Consider the following 25,584-nt stretch of genomic DNA (forward strand, 5'->3'; position numbering starts at 1 on the left):
CTTCATTCTTGAAGTCAGACCAAGAACCCACCAATTCCGGACACTCTCTAACAATAATAAAATTTGTTATTGTCATGGTAATCCTCACAATGACTTAGCACCATTCCTTTTAATATATGTTTTACTACATACCTTCTGGAGCTAGACTTTCAACAAATGTCTTTACTATTAACAAGAAGGACAACTTAAGTACATGTAAATTTTTTTAAAAGAGCTTTTTTTGTATTTAAAAAAAAAAATCCCTTTCTAACTTTCTTTATGCCATTTTCCCAGCTCGTAAGTATTCAGAGCCCTGGTGCTACTTCAAGCCTCTCACTAAATTTTTTTTTTTTTTCAGATGGAGTCTTGCTCTGTTGCCCAGGCTGGAGTACAGTGGCGTGATCTCGGCTCACTGCAACCTCCGCCTTCTGGGTTCAAGCAATTCTCCAGCCTCAGTCTCCCGAGTAGCTGGGATTACAAGTGTGTGCAACTACGCCCAGCTATTTTTTGTATTTTTATAGAGATGGGTTTCACCATGTTGGCCAGGCTGGTCTCTAGCTCCTGACCTCCGGTGGTCTGCCCGCTTCGGCCTCCCAAAGTGCTGGGATTACAGGCGTGAGCCATTGTGCCTGGTCTCTCACTAAAGCTTTCTGAAGAAGTCCCTCCCCAAACACTAGCCTCTAGTGTTTCAAATGATCTCCTTTATTCCTTTTCTCACATCAGTAGAAGCCCCCATTCTTTCAAAGAGTTGGTTTCAACTAGATATTACAAAAAATTCATTTATTGAACTGATTCATGTGAACGTATGAATGAGTCTTGGCTCCTTAACCTCATTTGTGGTTGCATCAGAAAGAGAAGGAAGCTGTACAAACAAAAATATGTTTCATTGATAAACTTTTGGAGATATAGCTCAAAAGAAAAAAACACATTTTCAAAGAGAAATCTTGGGTGAGAGCAAGGAGAGTCACCTTGAATCAAGCTGGGAAAGCTGTCCCTCCGCTGTAGTATCAAACCCTTAAACACTTTCCACTTTTCAAATTTAATAATAACTATTTCTAAACCTGCAGCTTGTTTTTCTAAACAGCTATGAATGTTTGGTTGTTTTTTATAAACGGACTCCCACTAGGCAGCCCCAGGAGGTTTCAGAGGTAAAGCAAAGAGATGAAAGACCAGAACCATTTGTGTGCTTGTGTTGCTTGCAAAGCAGGTGTTGATATACCAAGAAACCCTGCTCAAAAGCTATGTAACATAGCAGTATAATAAACTTAGGAACAGGGTATGCTATAGAAAGCAAAGGCACCATCTAGCATTTCTGGGTTCACACAGTGTATGTAGCATTTTTTTAAGCTGCTCACTTAAAGATTTCTGGTTTCTGGAAAATGTATTGATTCTCCCACCATAACTGCTAGGTTATCTATGATTTTGCTAGAAAAAGAAGAAACTAAACATCAATTAGAGACAATTCATGAATTTTGTAAAGTTACAAAAAATAATAATTGATACTATAAAAATATGGTAAATGGATATTATTACTAGCTCACACGCAATTAGCTTAGTAAATTGGCTTTCAATAGGAGTCTCAACTAAAAGGGGAAATGCCAGGATTGAATATGACTACAGTTTAACAGTTGCTTTCTTTAATTTTTTTTGTCTCTGAAGAGCAACTATAGCAGTGAATTGCTGAAGCCCCATTAATTTGCTTGGCCAAATGTGCATCCTTAACCATCTAATCCAAAAATAGTCAACTGGTAAAAAAACAGACAACTTTTAACAGGCTGGCATTTTGAGCTGGTGTACAAAGGTGGACAGATTACAGCAATTCATTTAAATTTCCTGGTTCCATGCACATGTTAATAGTGACTCAGAAACACCCTCTGATACTCAGTGTGTCAGTCACACCAGGATTCATTCACTGAGTTCCGGGAGCAAGGCAGCTTTTCAAGGCTGGGCACTAAACAGGGGGAGCTTTGTGAGTACCTAGACTCCTCTGCTGGCCACCTGCTCTTCCTCTCCTTGGCTTCCACGTAAGTTGCTTGTTCCAATGATCCTGGCACGTGCTCAATGCCGTTTAGAACAAGATTAATACCGTGAGCTGACGCGGCTTTCCTGGCAGCCCCTGTCTTGTCTCTTCTCTAACACACTCTACTCACTTCCTACCTATTCTAATATCACTGCTCACATGACAGGGGGAAAAGATCTCTCTTTCTGTCTTCATGCAACACTTCAGCTGAAAATCGCACAGTTACTGAAAGTTTCATCACTTTTGAGATATATACTATAATAAATAAATCCTGACATGATGGACCTGAGGGGGAATTTAACAATAATATAGGAAGAAATATCCTCAGAGGTCTATTTATCCTGGCCCCAAATAGTCACTGTATTGTATAATTCTATAAAATGTTAGATTCTTAATTTGGCAGACTAGTCTTTTAATCAAAGGAATATTTCATTCATTAGACTACTTTAACCTGTGGAAACACAAGGTGAAATGTTATCAGTAAGGCAAGTGATTGTGGGGTTTGACTAGAAATTATTCATGATTTTCTATAGGAAGAGCCTATATTGACTGTGTCCAGTTGACCAATGGCTTACAACAAGTTATCACTATCACAGGAAACAGATGGATATGGAGACGTGACAAACACTGTTATTGATTCTCTACTAAAAAGGATATTACAAATTAAATAAGCACAAAGCTGATAACACAGCTAATTGAAAAGAAGTAAGGAAGACAAAATCTCTTAGTGATCATGTCCTCCAGTGGAGAAAATGGCAGATGCTGATGTTGGTTCAGTGAATGTTAGCTTAGCTCAGAGGAGAATTTAAAGAGAGAAGGGCTGGAGCCAGGCACAGTGGTGTGCACCCATGGTCCCAGCGAGTCGAGAGGCTGAGGCAAGAGGATTGCTTGAGCCCAGGAATTAGACGCTGCAGTGAGTCATGATCACGCCACTGTGCTCCAGGGTATGTGACAGAGCAATACCCTGACTCTTAAAAAAAAAAAATGTTGGGGGGTGGCTGCCTCATTAACGAATAAGAGAAATTCATCCAGCAACCCAGCTATTCATTAATCTCCCCAAAAGTCAAATCTAATTGGAATGGGCCCTCCTTTGGTGGGAACTAGGTATAGATAATTTTATAACTACTCTCAGGAGATCTAATGTGCAGCTAAGCTTGAGAACTAAAGATCTAGGCCGGGCGTGGTGGCTCATGCCTGTAATCCCAGCACTTTGGGAGGCCGAGGCGGGCAGATCACGAGGTCAGGAGATTGAGACCATCCTGGCTAACACGGTGAAACTCCGTCTCTACTAAAAATAGAAAAAATTAGCCGGGCGTGGTGGCGGGCGCCTGTAGTCCCAGCTACTCCGGAGGCTGAGGCAGGAGAATGGTGTGAACCCAGGAGGCGGAGCTTGCGGTGAGCCAAGATCGTGCCACTGCAGTCCAGCCTGGGCAGCAGAGCTAGACTCCGTCTCAAAAAAAAAAAAAAAAAAAAAAAAAAAAGGGAGTCATTTGTGTGAAATTTCTCAATCAAATATTGGTGATTGATATGTGCTGAATGAACAAGTGAATGAAGACATTACTTGAAGAACTATTTCAGAAACATTTAACATGGATATGGCATCCTTCTTAAATTGGCTGCACAGATACAATGGTATTCTCTGTGCAGATTTAAGACAGCCAAAAATTTAGGTCATTTGAATTAGAGAACTAATATTCTCAGACTTTTCTAATATTTTTCTTTCAATGTATAAGTCAAAAACAGGAATGAATGCAAGTTGTACTATTCCAGGAAATTGCCTTCTCAATCCTGTAATCTTCTTTTTGGTAAAAAGCCTTGATTACATCATCTTTCCCAAAATACAAGGTTTCCATTGCAATAGCTCCAGCAGAATTGCTATTTAGGATAGTAGATGTTCAATTCTTTCTCTTCCCCAAGGTTGATGTCTACAAGTTTCACCTATTAAACAGTTTTCTATACATCATTTTAAGAAAAGTTTATCCAGAAGCAAAGAACTAACGCCAAGAGGAAATACTTTCTAATTTAACATGATGAATTCCTAAATGTTATTTGTATTTCTCTGCATATGCATCATCCTCTGCAATGGTAATTTTTAAATCCACATTTTCTTTGTATATTCTTCAAAAACATTATTTTTTAAGGGTGCTGGAAGTACAGCTATGAATAGCACAGAAAAAGGCCTTGCCTTCAGGAAGATCACATTCAGCTGGGAGAGACAGATAATAACCTGGCAACTAACAAATGAATAAAAACAATCTTAAAAAATCTTATTTAAAACAGTGGTGTTCCTTTCTCCCTTGGAATGCCACACTATTATGTTTCAATATATACATTCTTTCCTTTTTCAGCACTGTTAACACTCACTTCAACAGAATAATATCTTACTTGCTAGTGTTTTTTTTTGTAATTTCAAGGAGCATGTATTATCTCTTATTACTCAGAGGTTGTTTGCTTGTTTGTTGTATTTGTTTTCTTCATTCTGAAAGGATACGAGTTGTACAAAACTGAAACTTTTGCAAATTATTGCAACTTGGAGAATCAGCTGCTTTCTCTACCCCTTTGAAGAGCGTTATCTATCTCTTTTCTTCATACATCTGCCCTCATTCAGAAAAGCAATTTTCTTTGTTTACATCTGAATTAATCCAGCATATATTTATTGGGTAGTTATTATGTGCAAAAGTACACTATATGCTAAACCAAGTAGATTTGGTCCCTGCCCACATACACTGGACAGTTCACCAGAGGAGACAGGACATTATAAAAAGAAACACATTATCAAAATGTGGCAAATACTATGAAAGTACCTCTAAGAGAGTGTAATGGGAAAAGCTAACATAGACTTGGCAGTGAGGGAAGAGCCTTTAAAGAAATGTCTTTGCAAACTAAAGTGGGGTTGGGTGGAAGAATTCTCTGGGAATGGCCCTAAAGTGAAATAGAGCTTGGTATATTTTAAGAACTGAAAAGTAGGCCATGAAAGTGAACGAAAGTGAGTGAGGGGGTGGGGCATGAGATGAGGTTTCAGGGGTGGGTAGGCAGGAGACCTGCATGCTTTATAGGCTGTGTCAGAGTTTGGATTTTATTCTAAGCACAATAGAAAGCCACTGAACCATTTTAGGCAAGTAAGTGGCTTGAGATAAATTACATTTTATAGAGATCATTCAGTTAACTTTGTGGAAAATGGTTGGAAAGCGGGTAAAAGTAGAAATAGCAAACCACTTAAGTTGTTGGAGGCTGTTCTTGTCCAGTGGAGAGAAGATGGGAATTTGGGTAAGGGCTGGCAATAGAGATGGGAAAAAAATAGTGAGATTTGAAGGATATTTTGAAAGTAAGATTTATGGGACTTGCTGATAGTATGGACATGAGGGTAAGGGAGAAGGTGGATTCATGAATGATATCCACCCCAGTTTCTGGCTTGAGCAATCTTGCACATTTGCAGTATGGTAGAGAAAACAGATCTTAAAAATGTCATTATGATGAGTGGAACGAGAAATCCATTACACTCCAGGCAAGGAGATTAAATTCATTCTAAGTGTTGAAGAAAAATCTTCCTGAAAAATTCATGCTTATGCCGAAACTAGCATGGCAAGAAAGAGCTTGCTAGGCAAAGAAGTGGCCTCTTTATATCAGGACTTTCTTTATTCAATTCCTGCTAGTAATTCATTCATTTGCTTCATATTTCTTCCCTCAGATTTTTAAGATAGCAGATCTAATTGACCCATCTTATCCTTTCCAATCCAGGCCATAGACCCTGGGTCAGTAGCCAGCCTATGTCTGGCTTCTCTTATACCAAATCCATACAGCAAGAGCCACAGTCAAGATTTCATTTAGAAGAGAAAGTATATACAGTATTGGTAGGATCATCAGATGGACAGCTCTACAGAAAGAGCTTTCTGGCTCCCTCTCCTATAACATTACTTAATGTGTTACAAGATAACTTGTCTGCTCTACTTTCCACTTAACCCAGTTGGAAGGAACACTTATTTTTTTTCTCATGTTTAATAAGGGCCTGGAAGGAAGGTGTGGCCCTCTTCAAACTGTTTCACATTAAACTCCAAACAGAAAAGAAGCCATTAGTCATAGATGCATTTGGACATCTAAGACTTAGCAAGTCTGGGGTGGTCGGGAAAGTAACACTCTGAGTTATAATTCCCCTGAGGAGACGACTGGATGGGTAGAGGCTCTAGGGCTTCATCATCTGGTTTGCCAACCCATTTTTCATAGGCTTCTTAACATCTGTGAATAGTTCAGTGTTCCAAGCAAAGAGTCATTAAATTGGTTTTGTTTATGATTGATCCAGAAGTCTCTGATCCTGTATAAATTCAAAAGGCAACCAGAAATTTTCTCATGTGCTTGGTCCAAGGAGTTATATTAAATATTTTTACAACAGATTTCATATCTATAATTCTTGATGATGTAATAGCATGATATATTTGCCCTGAGGGCTTGTTTCTTTAAGGTTAAGCCACTATAGAATTGCTTTAAAGAATAATAGGGGTAGCTAGGTCAGACCACCGAGGCTAGTGCCCATGTTTTAGATAGACAAAAATGACAACTTGGAATTTTCTGGGATTACTTTCTCTTGGTAGATCTACTGCTTCAGCTAGAAAGCCAGGCTGAGAACACAGGCAATAAATCATACAAAGTGATACCAACGCACACAGATCCCTTGCGCCTCCTTGTTTTCCACTTAGGCACACTCTTGCTGGATCCTTTTCATAAGCAGAATGAATGGAGGAAGGCACCAAGTGAATGGGGTCTGAAGCTGCAAGCTGCCTGGGGATGAGAGGCCGTATCAAATTACTATAAAAGGAAATTCTGCTTGCCACTCTTTGCATAGCCTAGCTATTTCCGTGTTGTATATTCTGCTGTTAAATGGGGCATTCTTGACATTTTAGTGCAGCAATCTATTGGGGCCTAAAACAATAGGACTCTATAAATTAGGGCAGTGTTTTCCAATGTTTCCAATGTCATGACCTACATCAATAGGGGAAAGCAGAAGTGCCTCTTTGAGAAGATAGGGACTAACCTAAGGGCTCTAGCAGCTTTAGGCTTGACCCAGCTATTCCAAGGGCTGAGGAAATCAGTATCTTGGCACACTAGAAACTCACTTGCAGCACACCAGTATTTTCTGGCACACCACCAAATTAAAATGAATTAAACAAGATACTAGTTTATTTTCCTTACAGACAAGATGGTGGTCCTGAGCTTATATAGCATTCAGTAACTGAGGCCTGTTCTAGCTTATAGTTTCAGTATCCCCAGAGCAGTTTCTTTGTCTACGTGATCCAAGGTGGCTCATCACCAACTTCACATTTCAGGAAGCAAGATGAAGGGCCAGGAGAAGGAAGGCATACCCTTTTCTTTTAAGGCTATTACCTAGAAGTAACACAGATTACTTTCTCACATACCATCAGTAAATTTAGTGAAATCACCAAGCTTAATTGTGAAGGAAACTGGGAAATACAATCTTTGGGAAAAAAGTTTGATTTTTATAAAAATGACATTATGAAAGAGTAAGAATATTGGGAGACTAGTAGTCTTTCTGCTATCTGCCCCTTTGATCATCTATCTATCTCTATATGTACTTGTGTACACATGTACACATAGACTTTGGTACACATAGATCATAATCATCTTTAGTCCAAAAGATAAAACTCAATATTTCCATTAAATTATTGGATTTAGCTCAAATCGTAGGATCTTGGTGATATATAGCCACCATCATGAGGTCCAGAAATCCATTTTGGGGGTCTGGTGACCTCTAAATCGAAAAACAGGTTATGCAAATCTCCTCCTACTCACAAACACACATGAAATAACTTGTATAAAACTGCAGAGTCAGAACAAGATAATTTTTCTAAAGGATTACATTCAGAGAAGGAAGGAATGGGACAGACATAGCAGTTCTGTTTTCATTATAATGATCAAATCCCACTGGCTGGAAATTGCAAATATGTTCCTGCCTTGACAGCTGAGTAAATTTTTTGTCCGTTTCATCTCCAAACCCCTGGTTCTGTTTTCTTGGAGGATTACCTTCCACATTGTCCACAGGTCCCTGCATTTTCCCCTGGAAGGTCCTTCCTGTTCGTTATCCTTGATGACCACATTTGATGTGAACAATGGAGAGTTTTCCCTTCTTGGTGGCCAAACAGCTTTTATAGTCATGTGTCTGCTGTTGCACTTCTGGTGGCACAGGCATTGCTTAGGTCACTCATCCTTTGGCATCCAGGGTTGAAGTCCTTTGTCAGTATAGCCCTCTAGAAACTTAATAGCTTTCTAATGTATTTGTTTCCAACAAATTCCATGAGCATGTAGCCAGCACCAAATATTTCTTGCTCATCTTTCTTGACTTAATGGAAGCTGTCTTAAAGCAATCCAGATATAGGTTTACATGAGAAAGACAATTCCTTTAATATGATTTCTGTCCTCAAGATAGCTGCCTTTCTCTGGCCTAAAAATCTTAAATAGGAGGTGTATGAGAAATAGTTTGAGGTTATATGTCGTAGTAACTTCAGAGCCACCTCATATAAATGTTTTAGTTTAAAGTACAAAATCAGCTTTAGCTTTTTAACTTTTAGGGCACTTATGCACCAGTCACCCAGCCAGCTTGGATTACTGGGTGCAGGCAGAGAGAGTGGCCCTTGTCCTAGTCATGCATATTTGAGTTTATGCTTGCAAGCTGTTTAGCGATAGCTGAGTTCATTTTTCCTTTGTAGGATTTGTTAAAGAAAACCACTACAAGCCAATGTCTATAGCATTCAATACATTTTATCAACTATTTTCCCTAGAGTTATAGTCAGTCTCATTTCCAAGATATCATTAGTGACAATTTTACCAAATACTTTGTAACAGCATTCCAGCTTTCCAGTCAGAAATATCTGTATTTTTGCTGTCCACCTCCAGACAGGTTAGATAATAGATAATAAATGTTACCTATTTCAAGCTGTGTTATGTGATGACATTATTTTCAGGTGCCAGATTTTTTAGTAATTAAGATATAGGTTGCCTGTTTATAACAGAAATCCAATATAAAAGTACTTAAATAAGACAGAATTTTCTTTCTTTCTTAATACCAGTTAGGATATTGACTGCCCAGGGCTACTTTATAATATTAGAGACCCAGGCTCTTTCCAGAGTGTTGCCCCGCCTCTCTTAGCGGACTATCCTCATCCACATAGCACAAGCTGACTCACGACTGGAGCCACAATAGAGGAAGGAGAAAAGGAAGGTGTGCCTCTTTATAATCATGACTGAGAAATGGTTTAAATGTTTTCCTTTCATAGACATGATTGGCCAAGAATTAGTAACAAAGCCAGAATTGGCTACATGGGACCCCGGGAAATGTAGTTGTTGCTAGGAAGTCATATGCTCACCCTGGCATTCTATTACTAAAGAAGAAGAGAAGAATTTGATTTGGAGGGACTATGTCCATATCCTTCACAAGTTCCTTTGTATTTTAAGAACCCCTCATTTCGGAAGAGTTAGTTTTGTTTCCTTTAGTTAAAAAAGCTACTACATACTTGGAGGATCCATGACATTTAGAAATGGAGTTTCTGAAAATAGAAAAATAAAATTGAGAAAAGTTCCAGATGATAGTCTTCTTTCTTTTGCTTAAGATTTCTTTTTCTTTTTTCTTTTTTTTTTTTTTGGATGGAGTCTCGCTCTGTTGCTCAGGCTGGAGTGCAGTGATGAGATCTTGGTTCACTGCAACCTCCGCCTCCTGGGTTGAAGCAATTCTGCTGCATCAGCCTGCCAAGTAGCTGGAATTACAGGTGCCCACCACCACATCTAGCTAATTTATTTATTTTTTTTTAATACAGACAGTGTTTCACCACGTTGGCCAGGCTGGTCTCGAACTCCTGACCTCAGGTGATCCACCCCCCTCCGCCTCCCAAAGTGCTGGAATTATAGGGGTGAGCCACAGCGCCCAGCCTTAAGATTTCTTAATAGGTATTTATTAGAAGCTTAAGTTATGTGAATTATCCTTTGAAGCTGATCCTCTTTTTTATTGCTTTCTAATATTGATATATTTTTAATTCTTGCTATCAAATTTTTATTTAATCCCTTAACTTAATGGAAGATGAAGGTTTGTTGTGTTTTCAAAATACACATAAAGCTATTATTATATGTTGACTTTTTCTAAAACTTGCTGGGTATACAAATTATAGCAACTACTAGGAAGATGAGGAGGGAGCTGCAGTGAATGACTTTTTCGAATATTTGACATATTTGTATAACTTCTGATTTTGAAATCTGCAAAATTCTTTTACCCAGCATGTGGTAATTAACAGTCTATTTAACTGCAGAAAAATGAGCTTTTTTTTACTGAATTATAAAATACTTGTTATACTATTAATTCTTTTCATTAATACAATAATTGACTCCCCCCAAGAGTCAAGTATATCTCTCACAGATTGGCCAAGCCTTGGCGAGATCTCAGCATGTCTAATATAGGGAGGTATAGCAACATCTGAGGGTTCAGGTTTTGAAGTTACAGACCTGACTTTAGACTCCCAGTCCACCAGTTATATTTACACATCCTAGGAAAATTATTTGCCACTCTAAGCCTTCTAGTTCACAACAATAAAATTCATGTAATAGTACTACTTGCTGTTCACATTAGTATAAAAATTAAAGTATATTATCTGTAAAATGTATTTAGATAGCCTGTAGCAAATCGCAAGAATGTAATATAGGCATACCTTGGAGATACCGCAGTTTTGCTTCCAGACCACTGCAATAAAGTAAACATCATAATAAAGCAAGTCATACAGTTTTTATTTCCCAGTGCATATAAAAGTTATGTTTACACTATATTGTACTCTATATTAAGTGTAAAATAGCATTATGTCTAAAAAACAATGTATTTACCTTAATTAAAAACACTTAATGCTAAAAAAAGGCAAACAATCATGTACGCCTTCTAAGATTTCTAATCTTTTCAGTTGTGGAGGGTCTTTCCTTAATGTCCATGCCTGCTGACTGATCCGGGTGGTGCTTGCTGAAAGTTGGGGAGGCTGTGGCAATTTCTCAAAATAAGATGACAATGAAGTTTGCCATGTGGATTGGCTATTCTTTTCATGAAAGAGTTCTCTGTAGCATGCGATGCTGTTTGCTTGCATATTACCCACAATACAACTTCTTTCAAAATTGGAGCTAATCCTCTCAAACCCTGCTGCTGCTTTATACACTAAGTTTCTTAAATATTTCAATGGCTTTGTTGACATTTCAACAATGTTCGCAGCATCTTTACCAGGAATAGATTGGATCTCAAGAAACCACTTTCTTTGCTCATACATAAGAAGCAGCTTCTTATTTCTTCAGATTTTATCATTAGACTGCAGCAATTCAGTCACATCTTCAGGATCCACTTCCAATTCTAGTTTTCTTGCTATTTCTACCACATCTGCAGTCACCTCCTCCACTGAAGTTTTGAACCCCTCAAAGTCATTCATGATGGTTGAAATAAACTTCAAATTCCTGTTAATGTGAATATTTTGACGTCCTCACATGAATCAAGACTGTTCTTAATGGCATCTAGAAAGGTGAATCTTTTCCAAAAAATTTTTAATTTACTTTGCTTAGATCCATCATAGGAATCACCGTCTATGCCATTTATAGCCTTACAAAATGTATTGCTTAAAGAACAAGACAAAAGTCAATATTACTTCTTGATCTGTGGACTGCAAATGGGAGTTGTGCTAAAGGGATGAAAACAACCTTAACCTCCTTGTGCCTCTCCATTAGAACTCTTAAGTGACCAGACACATTGTCAATAAGCAGTGATATTTTGAAAGGAATCTTTTTTTTTTTTTCTGAGCAGTAGTTCTCAACAGTGGACCTAAAATATTCAGTAAACCATGCTGTAAACAGATGTGCTGTCACCCAGGCTCTGTTATTCTATTTACAGTATAGATTTCCCTTCATTCTTAATGCCCTAGGACAGTTAAAATGGCATATGAGAATTCGATTCAACTTAAAGTCACTAGCTGCCTTAACCCCTAACAAGAGAGCCAACCTGCATTTTGAAGTTCTGAAGGCAGGCATTGAGTTCTCTGTAGCTAGTCCTAGACAGCATCTTCTTCCAATAGAGGGCCGTCTCATCTACATTGAATATCTATTGTTTAGTGGAGCCATCTTCATCAGTAATCTTGGTTGGATCTTCTGGATAACTTGTTACAGCTTCTGCATCAGCACTTGCTGCGTCAACTTGCATTTTTATGGCATGGTTGTGGCTTCTTTCTTTAAACCTTGTAAACCAACCCCTGCTAGCTTCCAACTTTTCTTCTGCAGCCTTCTCAGCGGCCTTCATAGTACTGAAGAGAGTTAACTCCTTGCTCTGGATTATGCTTTGGCTTCAGGGAATGTTGTGGTGGGTTTGATCTTCTATCCAGACCACTCAAACTCTCTCCATATCAGCAATAAGACTGTTTCACATTCTTATCATTCATATGTTCACTGTAGTAGCACTTTTAATATCTTTCAAGAACTTTTCCTTTGCATTCACAACTTGGCTAACTGATGCAGGAAGCCTAACTTTTGGCCTGTCTTGGTTTTCAGCATGCCTTCCTTCCTCACTAAGCCTAATCATTTCTAATTTTTCATTTAAAGTGACAGATATGCTACTCCTCTTTTCACTGGAACACTTAGAGGCCGTGGTAGGGTTATTAAATGGCCTAATTTCAATATTGTTGTGTCTCACAGAATAAGGAGGCCTGAGGAGACAGAGAGAGATGGGGAACAGCTACTTGATGGAGAAGTTCGAATATACACAATAATTATCAATTAAGTTGGCTGTCTTATACAGACATAGTTCATGGTGCTCACAACAATTACAATAGTAACATCAAAGATCACTGGTCACAAATAATCATAATAGATATAATAATAATAAAGTTTGAAATATTTCAGGAATTAACCAAAATGTGACAGTGACATAAAGTTAACACATGCTGTTAGAAAAAAAATGGTGTCAACAGATTTGCTCAAGACAGGGTTGCCACAAACTTTCCTTTTGTAAAAAAAAAAATGCAATATTTGCCAAGGGCAATACAGCGAAGCACAATAAATTAAGTGCAAAAAAAGTGAGGTATGCCTGTACTTAGTTTTAACACCAATAGGTAGTCCTATATATATTCCTATGGAAAAATATTTCTAGTAAAATACTCCATGATATAAACTGAAGACAGAGTAATACATAATGAGTAACTCTCTTATATATAGTTCAAAAATAAGCAAAGCTAATCAATGATTGATGTTAGAAGTTAATGTAGAAGTTATCTTTGCAGTGGGCAGTGATTGGCAGGGAGCATAAGGAAGGCTTCTAATGTTATGTGAATGTTCTAATTCTGGATGTGTGTGCTGATTTAAAAAGGCATGTTACATTTGTAAAAATGCATCAAGCTGTGGCCTTGTGATCTGTGTGTTTTTTGTGTGTATGCCATATATTGGTCAATAAATTTTTTTTTAATTCTTTAAACAAAAGACAGTACTGACTAGAAATCCTTTCAGTCTGTTATTTAAACAAGTAACGTGACTTCTTAGCAAAAGGAATAAAAAAAAGCAGTAGGGCAATAAGATATTTATGGAAAGCATGTATTCTTGAAGACTTCATATTATTTAAGACTTACTTTATCTAAGACTAATATCGCAAAGAAAAAAGTAAAATAAGCATTTGTATTATTTTTTGAAAATTTGATTCATAAAATTTTATTACTGCTTTATACTGAATTATTTTGAACTAGCAAAATTTGAACTAACATAAAATGTATGAACTTTATAATTATTAAAATGTCAACAGTAGCCAGAAAAGATTGTGTTTTTACTCTCTCTTTGGAGGCATTCTAGTTATCCATGCTATTTAACAGAATATTTGGCAAATGTGTTGACTTTTGAAAGGTGGTTACACACTAATATTTATAAGAGTTTATAAGACAGAAAAGAGAACACAGGATACTAAACCCAATATGAAGTTAATACTTTGCAATCCAGCTAAATGTTCTTCCATATAAGAATCAACGGAAAGAATAGCTAAATTTTACCAAAAGTTTTTATTTTTACCAAGTTTTTATTATGTGCTCAGTCACTTGTCTAAGGAGTTTACCCATATTTTTGCTTTTAATTCTCACATTGAATCTACAAGAAGTGTCTCCCCTATTTTTGAGATAATGAAATGGAGGCGTGGAGAAACTAAGAAACTTGGCCAAGAACACTAGCCCAAAGAGGAGCAAGATTTGAACCAAAGCACCCTGCATCTAGAGGGAGTGAGCATAATTTACATTGGTCTGCCACCAGGTAGGAAATTCTGGGTGTGCATCCCAACTTCCCCAGCAAATCATTAAAAAACATATTTCTACTGGACAAATACAAATTCCCAAGGAGGAGAATGCAAAATTTGCATCATTTTATAAAATAAAAAACCATGAAACAATTTCAAGCCTTCTAGGTGGCTGCTTTTTGGTGTCTCTAGATACCCCAGCTGATATTTCAGTGGAAAATTTTAGGGAGCTCTATATGAAAGTATTCTTCTTAATAAAGCAGTTAAGTGAAGGCAGAAATAAATAAAATGTGACTTAGTCACGTGGAAGATAGCAGATAACAAAAGAGATGGTATGTCAAGCAGAGTTATGCCTTCAATTGAAAAGAAATTCTATTTTACCTATGAGTTCAATTTACGTTTTCTAATTTGCCTTCAGTATTTGAAATTCTATGCCATGCAGAAACAAGAAATGCTTGATTTAAAAATTGATGAACTTGAGGTGAGACGGAACTCTCTAAGGAAGTCTTTCTCATTTAGTTGTAAAAATATTTCTCCTGAGGTTTAAGTTAACCTGCCCGATGTTAAATCACTTAACCAATCAACAAACAACACAGTGAGTGAATTTACAACGTTGTTGCCCCTATAAAGTTGCTGTAGAGGTTTTCTAATTCTTTGCCCCAAGGAACAAAACAATAATAAATATCATGTTCCAAACATGAATCAATTGAGCAGTGTGAAAAAAATCTCAATCCCTTTTTTTTCCTCCTAGCATGTAGACAAACTAGCTGGGTTAGTTACTGTTAACGATTTTTCACTTTTCAACTGATTATTTCAGCTTTGCATAGACAGTGACTATAACTAATTATATTGCTACTTGATATCCCCTGGGTTTCTTACACCAACTCCTCGAACCACAGTATTTTCTCTGGTAGGCTCATTTGTCTGTTAGCAAAAAAGCAATGTGGTCATTTTCTTTCCTCTGCTACTGTTAATTACTGCTGTTTCTTTTCAGATCTACCAGTTGCTGCCACTACAGTGAATAAACAAATCAATTTTATAAGATACTTAAGAGAGAATTTAGCAAGATGTCCTCAGAATGCAGAGGCGGCAAACTGAGCAAAGATATCCCCTTGCCTAATTCAAGTATGCAGTTCAAATATTTAGAAACAAAGTTCAGGGCCAATAGTCATTCATTAAGACATATCAACTAAAGAATTAATTTAAAAATCTGAAGGGAAGTATGGATTTTTAATTCTGAATTCTGCTTATCCTGTACATACATAATAATGAAAATACTACTTAAAAATAAGAAAAATCATAAAGTATACTGCTCATCGTGATGTGGAACAATTTGGATATTGGAAAAGATTTCAGTGTTATTTTACATTTTCTGATATTTCATGAATATGTTTGGCAGGACATTTACGAATATTACATATAATTAACAATATTAGTAAATAAAATATTAGTAAAAATGATGCATTTAATTTAGTCAAGTTATCTTAAAAACTCACACTTCATAAATTGAGTTCTTGATCTAATTGAAATAATGGGGACATTATTATGAAATATATATGCAGCGGTGCAATTTTAAGCAGATTTTGTGTGCTTAAAATATTTTAAAGTGATAATAATTTAATTTGTTTTCTGTGTTGCTAATTATTAAAAAGAACTTTACTAATTTTTTATTATTATTTTTATTAACTAATTATTAAAAAGAACTTTTTTCCATACCAGAAAGGTTATACAAAAGGCTATATTTGGTTGTGTTCTAAAGAATCTTCTCAAAATAAAACTCGTTAAAAAGTCACTGAACACTTCCTTAAAAATAAGTTGGAGTTCTTAACATAAACTTGTTCTCCTCCAGTCTTCATGATAAAACTGAGCTGCAGGTATTATCCTTCCCTTATTTAGTGACAAAGAAACTGAAAGGCTTAGAACTCTAAAATGAGAGTTCCATGGTTAGAATCTGGCTATGGCTTTCCATCTCCACCGTGCATAAAGAGAACACATATCTGTGGCACATAAACTGCCATGGCCTTTTCCGGAATGTGTGACAGACATTGCTAAGCAATTTCAACACTTTTGTGCTCAGAGCTTCCACGTGGTCCCAGAATCCTTTTCCACCCAGCACTTCAAAAGCCATTACCAATCCACTGGCATTGGCCTGCAACTTAAAACCCATTTTCCCTCCCTGGACCTTGCATTTTCCACTAGAGCAGTATGACTTTTGAGAAATGATTAAAGAGTGGCTACTTCCCAGATGCTCTGAAGTTTAAAATATAAAAACCCAGATCATCATGTAGCTGATTAATGTTTTCAAAGTCTTCTGTGAGTGGATTTTAAATAGATTCTGCTCAGTGCATCAACTACTCTCTGAAAGCATATTTTCCTCTTTGGAAAGCTGCTTTGGGATAGTTCATTAACATGGCATAAAAAAAACTGGTAATTTTGCATATGAAAGAAGAGTCCTTTAATACATTTAAATGCTCTGAAGTAATGTGGACTCTCAGGGTAGTTGGTGATGTGTCAGTATATGGAACCAAGGAACTGAAAAACATATTGGAGCAGGATTGTTAACTTATTTTGAGGCTTCAAGCAGGATGAGATTAGGAAACAAACAGTGCTGAAGGAAAAGCCCCTTAGCTTGAGCAGATTTGTAGAGGTGACTGAAGTCCTGATCATATTCCATCTGTGACAAATTTGCTACATCTTTAGTTTTATCTATTTATTTATTTATTTTGAGACCGAGTTTTGCTCTTGTCACCCAGACTGGAGCATGGTAGGGCTGCGGTCTTGGCTCACTGCAACTTCTGCCTCCCAGGTTCAAGCGATTCTCCTGCCTCAGCCTCCTGAGTAGCTGGAACTACAGGCATGCATCACCAAACCCGGCTAATTTTCTGCGTTTTTAGTAGAGATGGGGTTTCCCCATGTTGGCTAGGTTGGTCTTGAACTCCTGACCTCAGGTGATTGCCTGCCTTGGCCTCCCAAAGTGCTGGGATTACAGGTGTAAGCCCCCATGCCCGGCCACATCTTTGTTACTTATAGGTGCCAGAGACTGTGGAATAGGCCATGTTACAGGAAAGGGGTCCCGATCAAGACCCCAAGAGAGGGTTCTTGGATCTCGTGCAAGAAAGAATTCAGGGTGAGTCCACAGTGCAAAGCAAAAGCAAATTTATTAAGAAAGTAAGGTGGTGAAAGGACAGCTACTCCATAGACAGAGTAGGATGTTCCTGAAAGTAAGAGGAGGAACGCATCCACCCTAGGCACAATGCTTGTATGTATGGGGAGATGTGTTCTGCTACATGGGTTTGTGATAAAGGATTAATTTTCTTAATTACTATATTTTACAAGAATAGTTATTATCTTTAAAGGAAAATTAGGAGTACCTTTGTTCTCCAGATATCAGGATATCTGGACACTCCCAAGTCTGGGTCTGTTTAGTAAACATTATTAATTTGTTCCCTTAACTGTAAACATCTAGAAGCTAGGAATGCCTCACTTTCTGAGAATGCCGCCTAGCAGCTCTCAATCTCATTATTTCCAGCCCTCTCTCAAAATGGAGTCGCTCAGATTCGAATGCCTCTTACAGCTGTGGCGTTGGGGGCAGGAGAATTCAGGTACTAGCACTGCCTAGTGGAACTCTCTCCATGATAGGGGTTATGATTACATTCAAGTATTTGAATGCTTTATTACTTTCACTGAAGGATTGTCAGTTTTCAAAAGGCTTTATGGTGACACAATTATGTTTCAATGCTTATCCTGCTATCCTGCTTAATCTAATGTAATGTATAAACTGTTTTCACATTTTTATTTCTTTTTCTGGGCTTCTCAGATACGTACTCCTTACTTTTGTCACATTGATAGTTGAAGGGCATCAAAAGAGGGAGGCTAAAAGATGTCTTCATGTATGTGACTACATATTCCATTCTTAACCCTTGTCCAGTTAAGCTTGATGATTCCAGTGAGTTTTTCGAAAAAATTAAAAGAAATATATAGGCAATAGAGAAAAATAAAATTTTGAGTTACATCCTTTTAATTTTTTTTCTTTGCATCCTCTGATTGCTCTCTTTATGAGCTGTGAAACTTCGTGGGTGCCCTCAGTTGTCCAAATGAAGTCAGGTGTGTGTGAATCACAGATACTTTGCCTGAACAAAATGTGTTATAAGGTATTTAATTGTCTTCTTTGCGTTCACATAAATAAAAAATCTGGGAAGTTAAACAAACCCTTTTACCAATTCTATGGGTTGTATAGTGAAGGTTCCTGGTGTGATTTAATATTGGGGTACTGTTAATTGGTTGATTGTTTCCTCTTTCCAATCTTTGAGGAAATGTGAAGTTTATGTGATTTTTCTCTCTTTTAAAAAATTCTTAACATACATAATGATAGGACAAGAAATGTGAAGGCAACAGGATAAAAAGAGACAAGCATAAATTCTGTGCAATGGTTAGGCAGCATGAAACATCTAGAATTTCTGACAATCTTAACAGTTGTCTTTGTGACTAGGATGTTCATAGAGCCCATCTTTGGTTTAACAAAAATTTAAAACATTTTCAAATGATGATTTTTACGCTAGAAAAGAAAAAATGGTCTCCTCAACTGCCCATGACATCATAAAGCTTGAGCTTTCCTCAGACCTTCAGGAAATGATCTTGTGAGGCGATGCCAGTGTTCTACCCAGGAGAGATTAAGTTCCTAATGATACTATTACAGCTATTTTGAGAACAGGGAAAACGATATACTCTAGTACAAATGTGTATATTTGTTTGATGTCTGATATCCTTTGCCATTACTAGTTTTCTCTTTCTTCCTAGGCCTACTTCTGTGACTCTAGGTACCAGAGAAATAAATGTGCTTTCTTCAAAGGCAAATCATGCAAGTCCTTTTTAAACTGTGACCCTTTCGTAGGGGTCAGTCTGTGTTTTTCCACATTCAAATAACCTAACAGTTTTCTAATTAGCACTTTCCACTCAAAGCATAGCACACTCTTCAAACTGGCAAATATTTTTGGCTTCTTTGTCAAACATAAAACTGCAAATATTTGGAGCTCTTTTTTTTTCTTTAATTTGAGCAATAAGACTATTTGTCTAGAAAATGCACATTGTTTTACAGGGGCTTAGACACCCACCTGTGCACAAAAGTATGGATAAGTGTCAGATACAAAGAAACAATGTGATTAAACTCATGCCTGCACTCGTTAGTTCATAACTGCACACATTGTCTCAGCTCTTTTACAAAAGTAAATCAGGAATTGGTAACAAACCATTAGATAATCAGAGAAATGTAACTCTCTTGAACACGCTTGTTATCTATATAATACGGGCCAACTAAGTACTTTATAATCCCAGAAATCAATGCATACTGGATTTAAGTTTGACCCTAAATAAATTTCCATGATCTCCAGGAAGAGCACAAAGGTCTTCCGTTTATGAAGCCCCTGCTCCACGTCAGGCGCTGCTCTCAATTATTTTGCCCTCATTTCATGGCATTCTAACCACAGCCATAGGACATACATACTGTTATCCTTTTATTCTTAATGAGGAAGAGGAAAACCACATAGGTGCACACATCTGGATGTGACCCTAGTTTGTCTAATTCCAAAGCCTACTCTTGACTAGATCACCTGGTTTGGAGGGTGGGGGAAACTGCTCTAATTTATCTGATGTGGTCACTCTTCTAAATATACTAACTTAATCAATGGAGGTTAATTTCAGCTTATGTTCAGAAATGACAGCTACTGCGACTTGCTGTTAATATTTCCATTTAAACATCAAGCATACTTTGATCTAAAATAGTCTAAAATATCTGTATATGAGTAAAATATACCGGACACTAAGTGTATAATATCTCCCTGGGCAGACATGACAAGAAACAAACAAATCTAAAATTGTTGACCAGTAACTTAATTCCAAGTCATTAATTCAAAGGAAGATTTATTCAAAAAAAGAAAAAAGTTTAAGAAGACATAAACTATAAGTTTTTTCCCTCTCCTGCCTCCTCCCTCTCCCCCTCCTCCTCCTCTTCCTACTCCTTCTCCTCTTCTTCTTTTGTAATGTCAAGGGTGGGAAAAGAGACAAACGATTTAGCAACAAAAAATTGATCAGGAAAGTACATCTACACTGACTTACTGAAGATGTAAAGACTTTAAAAATATAAGGTACTGTTTAAAATATGTATCTGGGGCCGGGTGTGGTGGCTCACTCCTGTAATCCCAGCACTTTGGGAGGCCGAGGTGGGTGGATCACCTGAGGCCAGGAGTTTGAGACCAGCCTAGCCATCATGGCAAAACCCCACCTTTATTAAAAATACAAAAATTAGCTGGGCATTGTGGTGGCTACCTGTAATCTCAGCTAGCAGGGAAGCTGAAGCAGTAGAATCACTTGAACCCAGGAGGTGGAGGTTGCAGTGAGCCAAGGTCGCTCCACCACACTCCAGCCTGGGAGACAGAGCAAGACTCCGACTCAGATAATAATAATAATAATACATAATAAAATAAAATAAAATATGTACGTGGGTAAGGAAGGTAACTAAAGATTACCTTGAAACAATAAAAGCAAAAGCAATATTACAATGCTAAAGAGGTGGGTTTTTTTGTTCTTTTAACATTTTCATTTTAAGTGTTGTCAAAAATTTTAAAAAGCATTGTTTAAAAAGCAGTTATTGATATCTAGCCTTCCATATTCCACATACCATGTGCAAAATTTAGTACCATTTTGCATGTTCTTACAATGCGCATTTATTCCATGTAGTCTTGAATATGTAACATACAAAACACAGGAGAATTGGAGGCAATATCTTTTTTATACCATATTCTATCTTGGAAGATGCACTATCAAAAAAAACTGCAAGAGATTTCTATAGATACATCACTTGCTCACTTACCAACATGATCCACCTCTCAGACTTAGAGGACAAAACATACATATTAAAATAAATATATTCTCTATTATTTCAAAAACTTTTATATGTAATACCTAAATCAAACTGTTTTAAAAGCTATTTTAAGTGAGGCTTTTCCCTTGTTCCTTCAAATAAATAAACTATTAAAACATTTTGCTTATAATCAGTTGCACACAATTCCAAGAAGCCCACTAAAATATCCCAAAAGTAAGGGTCCACCTGAATTCATTATAAAAAGATGTTAATTTTCCTAAGGGAATCTAAAACACAGTCTTCCCTAAATTCTTCCTCAGCTTTCTTTTCCATCAGAATTAGGTCTAAAAACATAGAATTTTGCAGCTGGCCCTCATTGTTGCATTCAAATGTGGCAAATTTGTACATATTCCTTCACTGTAGCTCATGGAATTGTATCTTCCATGCAGCCTAATCTTTTCCTCTTACTTTTCTCTACTATTTCGGTAATCATTGATCCTCTAACACATCTCAGTAACCACACGGATTGAAAAATTATCCCTGAGCTCATACCAAGTTTTCTGAAACCTCAAGAAAACCCATTCTTTCATATTTCACAAAAGTCAGTCCTGGGCACCTAGTCAGAGCCTAAAGCCTCTATAATAGCTTCTAGAAATCATTTTTAGGGTTTTCTCCAACTCTAGGATAGCAATCTCTCCATTTAATCTGATATCTGAAGAGAGATCTTCAACCTTTACTTTTTCTGAGATGTTCTGAAATTAAAAAGCCTATTAGTTGAGATAAACTCTCTGGGGAGATTATGTTTTTCTAAGGCCTGTTTAAAATTGTCTACTGAGCCTTATACTCAAAGGTTCACTGCCTGACTAAGGGTTAGGCACAGGTCTTGGGAAGTCTCATGATGGCCCCCTTCTCTAATTTCCTGTGTGTGTGTGTGTGTGTGTGTGTGTGTGTGTGTGTGTGTGTGTGTGTGTGTGTGTGTTTTAATCTATTTACCTTGTCTCAGCTTACTTAAGAATTTATCCTTCTACATCATAAAAATTACTTGTATCTTCAATGATTCTGCTTAAAATCACCTCCGTAAAAAAATCGAAGTAAGTAGTTTGATGACAGTGACCCACAAATACCTCTGCCATACCTCCTCTCATCATTTAGAGAGTTCAAGAACTCAAGTAAAAAAGCTTCAATCTGTGGTTTCTTATTTAATATCTCCTAATTAGTTGGTATTACTACTGTCTGTAACTGATTGTATCAGTTAATTCCACCACAATGCATGTAAAACTATGGTCATATTTTGAAGCCTTATTTGGGCCGGCAAACTTTGCCCAGCTAATCACTCTTAATGGGATTTTGCATATTTTTTAAATTAAAAATATACTGGACAAAAGAGTATGACTAAAACAATGAAAGTCTGATCGGGCGTGTTGGCTCACGCCAGTAATCCCAGCACTTTGGGAAGCGGAGGCGGGTGGATCACCTGAGGTCAGGAGTTCAAGACCAACCTGGCCAACATGACGACTCCGTCTCTACTAAAAATACAAAATTAGCCAGGCATGGTCGTGGGCGCCTGTAGTCCCAGCTACCCAGGAGGCTGAGGCAGGAGGATCACTGGAACCCAGGAGGCGGAGGTTGCAGTGAGCCGAGATCACTCCACTGCACTCCAGCCTGGGCAACAGAGCCAGACTCCATCTCAAAGAAAAAACAAACAAGCAAACAAAAAACAATGAGGCTGGGGGCAGTGGCTCACACCTGTAATCCCAGCAGTTTGGGAGGCCGAGGTGGGCAGATCAGGAGATCAGGAGTTCGAGACCAGCCTGACCAACATGGTGAAACCCCGTCACTACTAAAAATACAAAAATTAACTGGGCATGGTGGCACGTGTCTATAATCCCAGCTACTCGGGAGGCTGAGGCAGGAGAATCACTTGAACCCAGGAGGCGGAGGTTGCAGTGAGCCAAGATTGTGAGATTGCACTCCAGCCTGGGTGACAGAGCGAGACTCCATCTCAAAAAACAAACAAACAACAACAATTAAAAAAAAAAAAAAGAAAGTCCATTGACAATTATGTAGTACTTCAGGAAAATAAAAATTAAAAAAAAAAGTCCAGTGGATGTAGATAAATTTAATTAAATTAACTAATCATCAATCTGGATTTTTTTCTTTCATAGCTTACCTGTTCCCTGAAAATAAACACATATTCTTGTTTAATCTCATGGATCATAGTATAGTATCATTCTTTTCTCAGAGGTGGAAAAATCTGTCCATAAGTATGATTGCGACTTTACACAAAGACCATCTAATTAAGCCTTTGTTGATGCTAACTGGCTTATACCAGGATAGAAGTCACAGTAGCGTGGGAGAGGAATGAATTACCCAGCCAAAAAAAGCAGAGTGACCTGGACAAGTTTTTGAGACAAGTAAGCTTAAGATCACAATGAATGCATAGTAGGAGCAGTATATCTTTATAATTTAAATATTGTGTTGACTGTCTTCATTTTTCTGTCAGCCAGAGCGGACATTCTAGTATATAAGAAAACCTTGTAGAAAGTTGAGATTCTACGTGACACTTAGAGTAGAATAACAACGTTTTTCCAGATAATAATGCTCAATGTCTTGTTTCCTCTGATGCCCCTTTAGACCAGTGTATGGGCACCATACTAGGGACCTGTAGATATCCTATAATAGTGGTCTTGTCCTATATTTACATTGTTTCATTGTCAATATTGTTAAACTTGATGTGCTATGAAGATATTTTGTGACTTTAACATCAGATTAACTGATATATCTTAATACCATTACAGTTTTAGAGATCAAAAGATAGAAAAAATTTATATAATCAATAGCACATGATTTTATAGCAAAACAAGAAATACAGTGTATAGAGCTACCTGAAGTTCTGTTTAGCTCACATTATGAATAGGAGGAGTGTAGTCAGGAGCCATAGCAGACTAGGTAGAAGCACAAAATCAACTCCTTTCTATTCTTTCCACTAGCAGTTCAGAAAGCCATCTTTCTCTGGGTGATGGTCAGTATGCGCCTGCTGCTGGACCACACTGACCTTCATTCACATACTTCTCCCTGATGGTCAGATGCCCAACAGAGAATGCAAAGTCTGATCTTCCAAGAAGAGCAATTACTTAGCATGGTCCAGAGTAGGAGCAGGTGATCCCCATGTCTTGGATGACTGGGATGTAGATGAAATGTTCCCACTGGGTCAGGCTCTAGTTGAAGGATTTCTGGTCCTTCTTTATCCCAGGATAATTGACATATGGAGTGGCCATGAGGTGGAGGTGGCAAAGAATGGAACTTCATTTTATTATAATTGGAAATATTTTGATTTATGTCTAATTTTTTTTGTTAGGGGGAACGGAGTTTCGCTCTTGTCACCCAGGCTGGAGGCGCAATCTCGGCTCACTGCAACCTCTGCCTCCCAGGTTCAAGCATGTCTCCTGCCTCAGCTTTCTGAGTTGCTGGGATTACAGGCACACACCACCAAGCCCAGTTAATTTTTGTATTTTTAGTAGAAATGGGGTTTCACCAAGTTGGCCAGGCTGATCTCAAACTCCTGACCTCAGGTGATCCACCTGCCTCGGCCTCCCAAAGTGCTGGAATTACAGACATGAGCCACTGTGCCCAGCCAATTTCTGCTGATTTCTGTCTTATTTTGACAAAGAAAGATGAACTTGATATCTCTCAAACTCTTTATCTTTCCTATTTCTTTGACTAAAAGCTTCCTTCTCAGTTTTACTTGGATAGAGCACACAATGCTGGTTTCTCCTCACAGATAGGCATTATATTACAAATGAGACTCCGAGTAGCTTTATATATTCTTCCTCATCTCTGTAAATCAATCATCAAAGAAAATATTTGCTTTCCCTTCATTTTCTAAAGGACAACAAAGACCAATAAACAATAACTCTCGGGGAAAAGCACAACTGATATAAAGACTAAAAATTTGCAAAGGAGACGAGACTTAAAGAGAGGACTTCACTTCCTGAGAGTGTTATCTATGAATGAAATGACAGCCATTTTGTAAGACATTTATTTGTCAAGACCAATTTATGTAAGGTAATCATGTGCTTCTTTTGTAGCAGATTTTTCAGATGTGATAGATGTTCAGTTAGCTTTAGAGTGTGGGCTCTTTTTATAGTAAATGATTGATATGTGTCTATCAAGGTTTGATGTCAAAACATTCTAAATATGTGTACATACATATATGCATACACACATATATATGTAAGTGTAAACACACATTTGAACATAATAAACAATTAATTGTATGTAGGTGTGTTACTAAGTACTCTCTGAAGATCACATCATGGCTGTGAATATCTCATGTGTGTATTTAATATGAAAGTAAAGTATGTCATGGATATATACTAATGAGAACTTAGTGAAGTGGAAGAAATCTTATTTTTCCCAAAACACGAACAATGTTTTCAAATCTCCTTTTTC

Source organism: Gorilla gorilla, chromosome 7 (genome assembly GCF_029281585.2).
Source record: "Gorilla gorilla gorilla isolate KB3781 chromosome 7, NHGRI_mGorGor1-v2.1_pri, whole genome shotgun sequence".
Classification (NCBI taxonomy): Eukaryota; Metazoa; Chordata; class Mammalia; order Primates; family Hominidae; genus Gorilla; species Gorilla gorilla.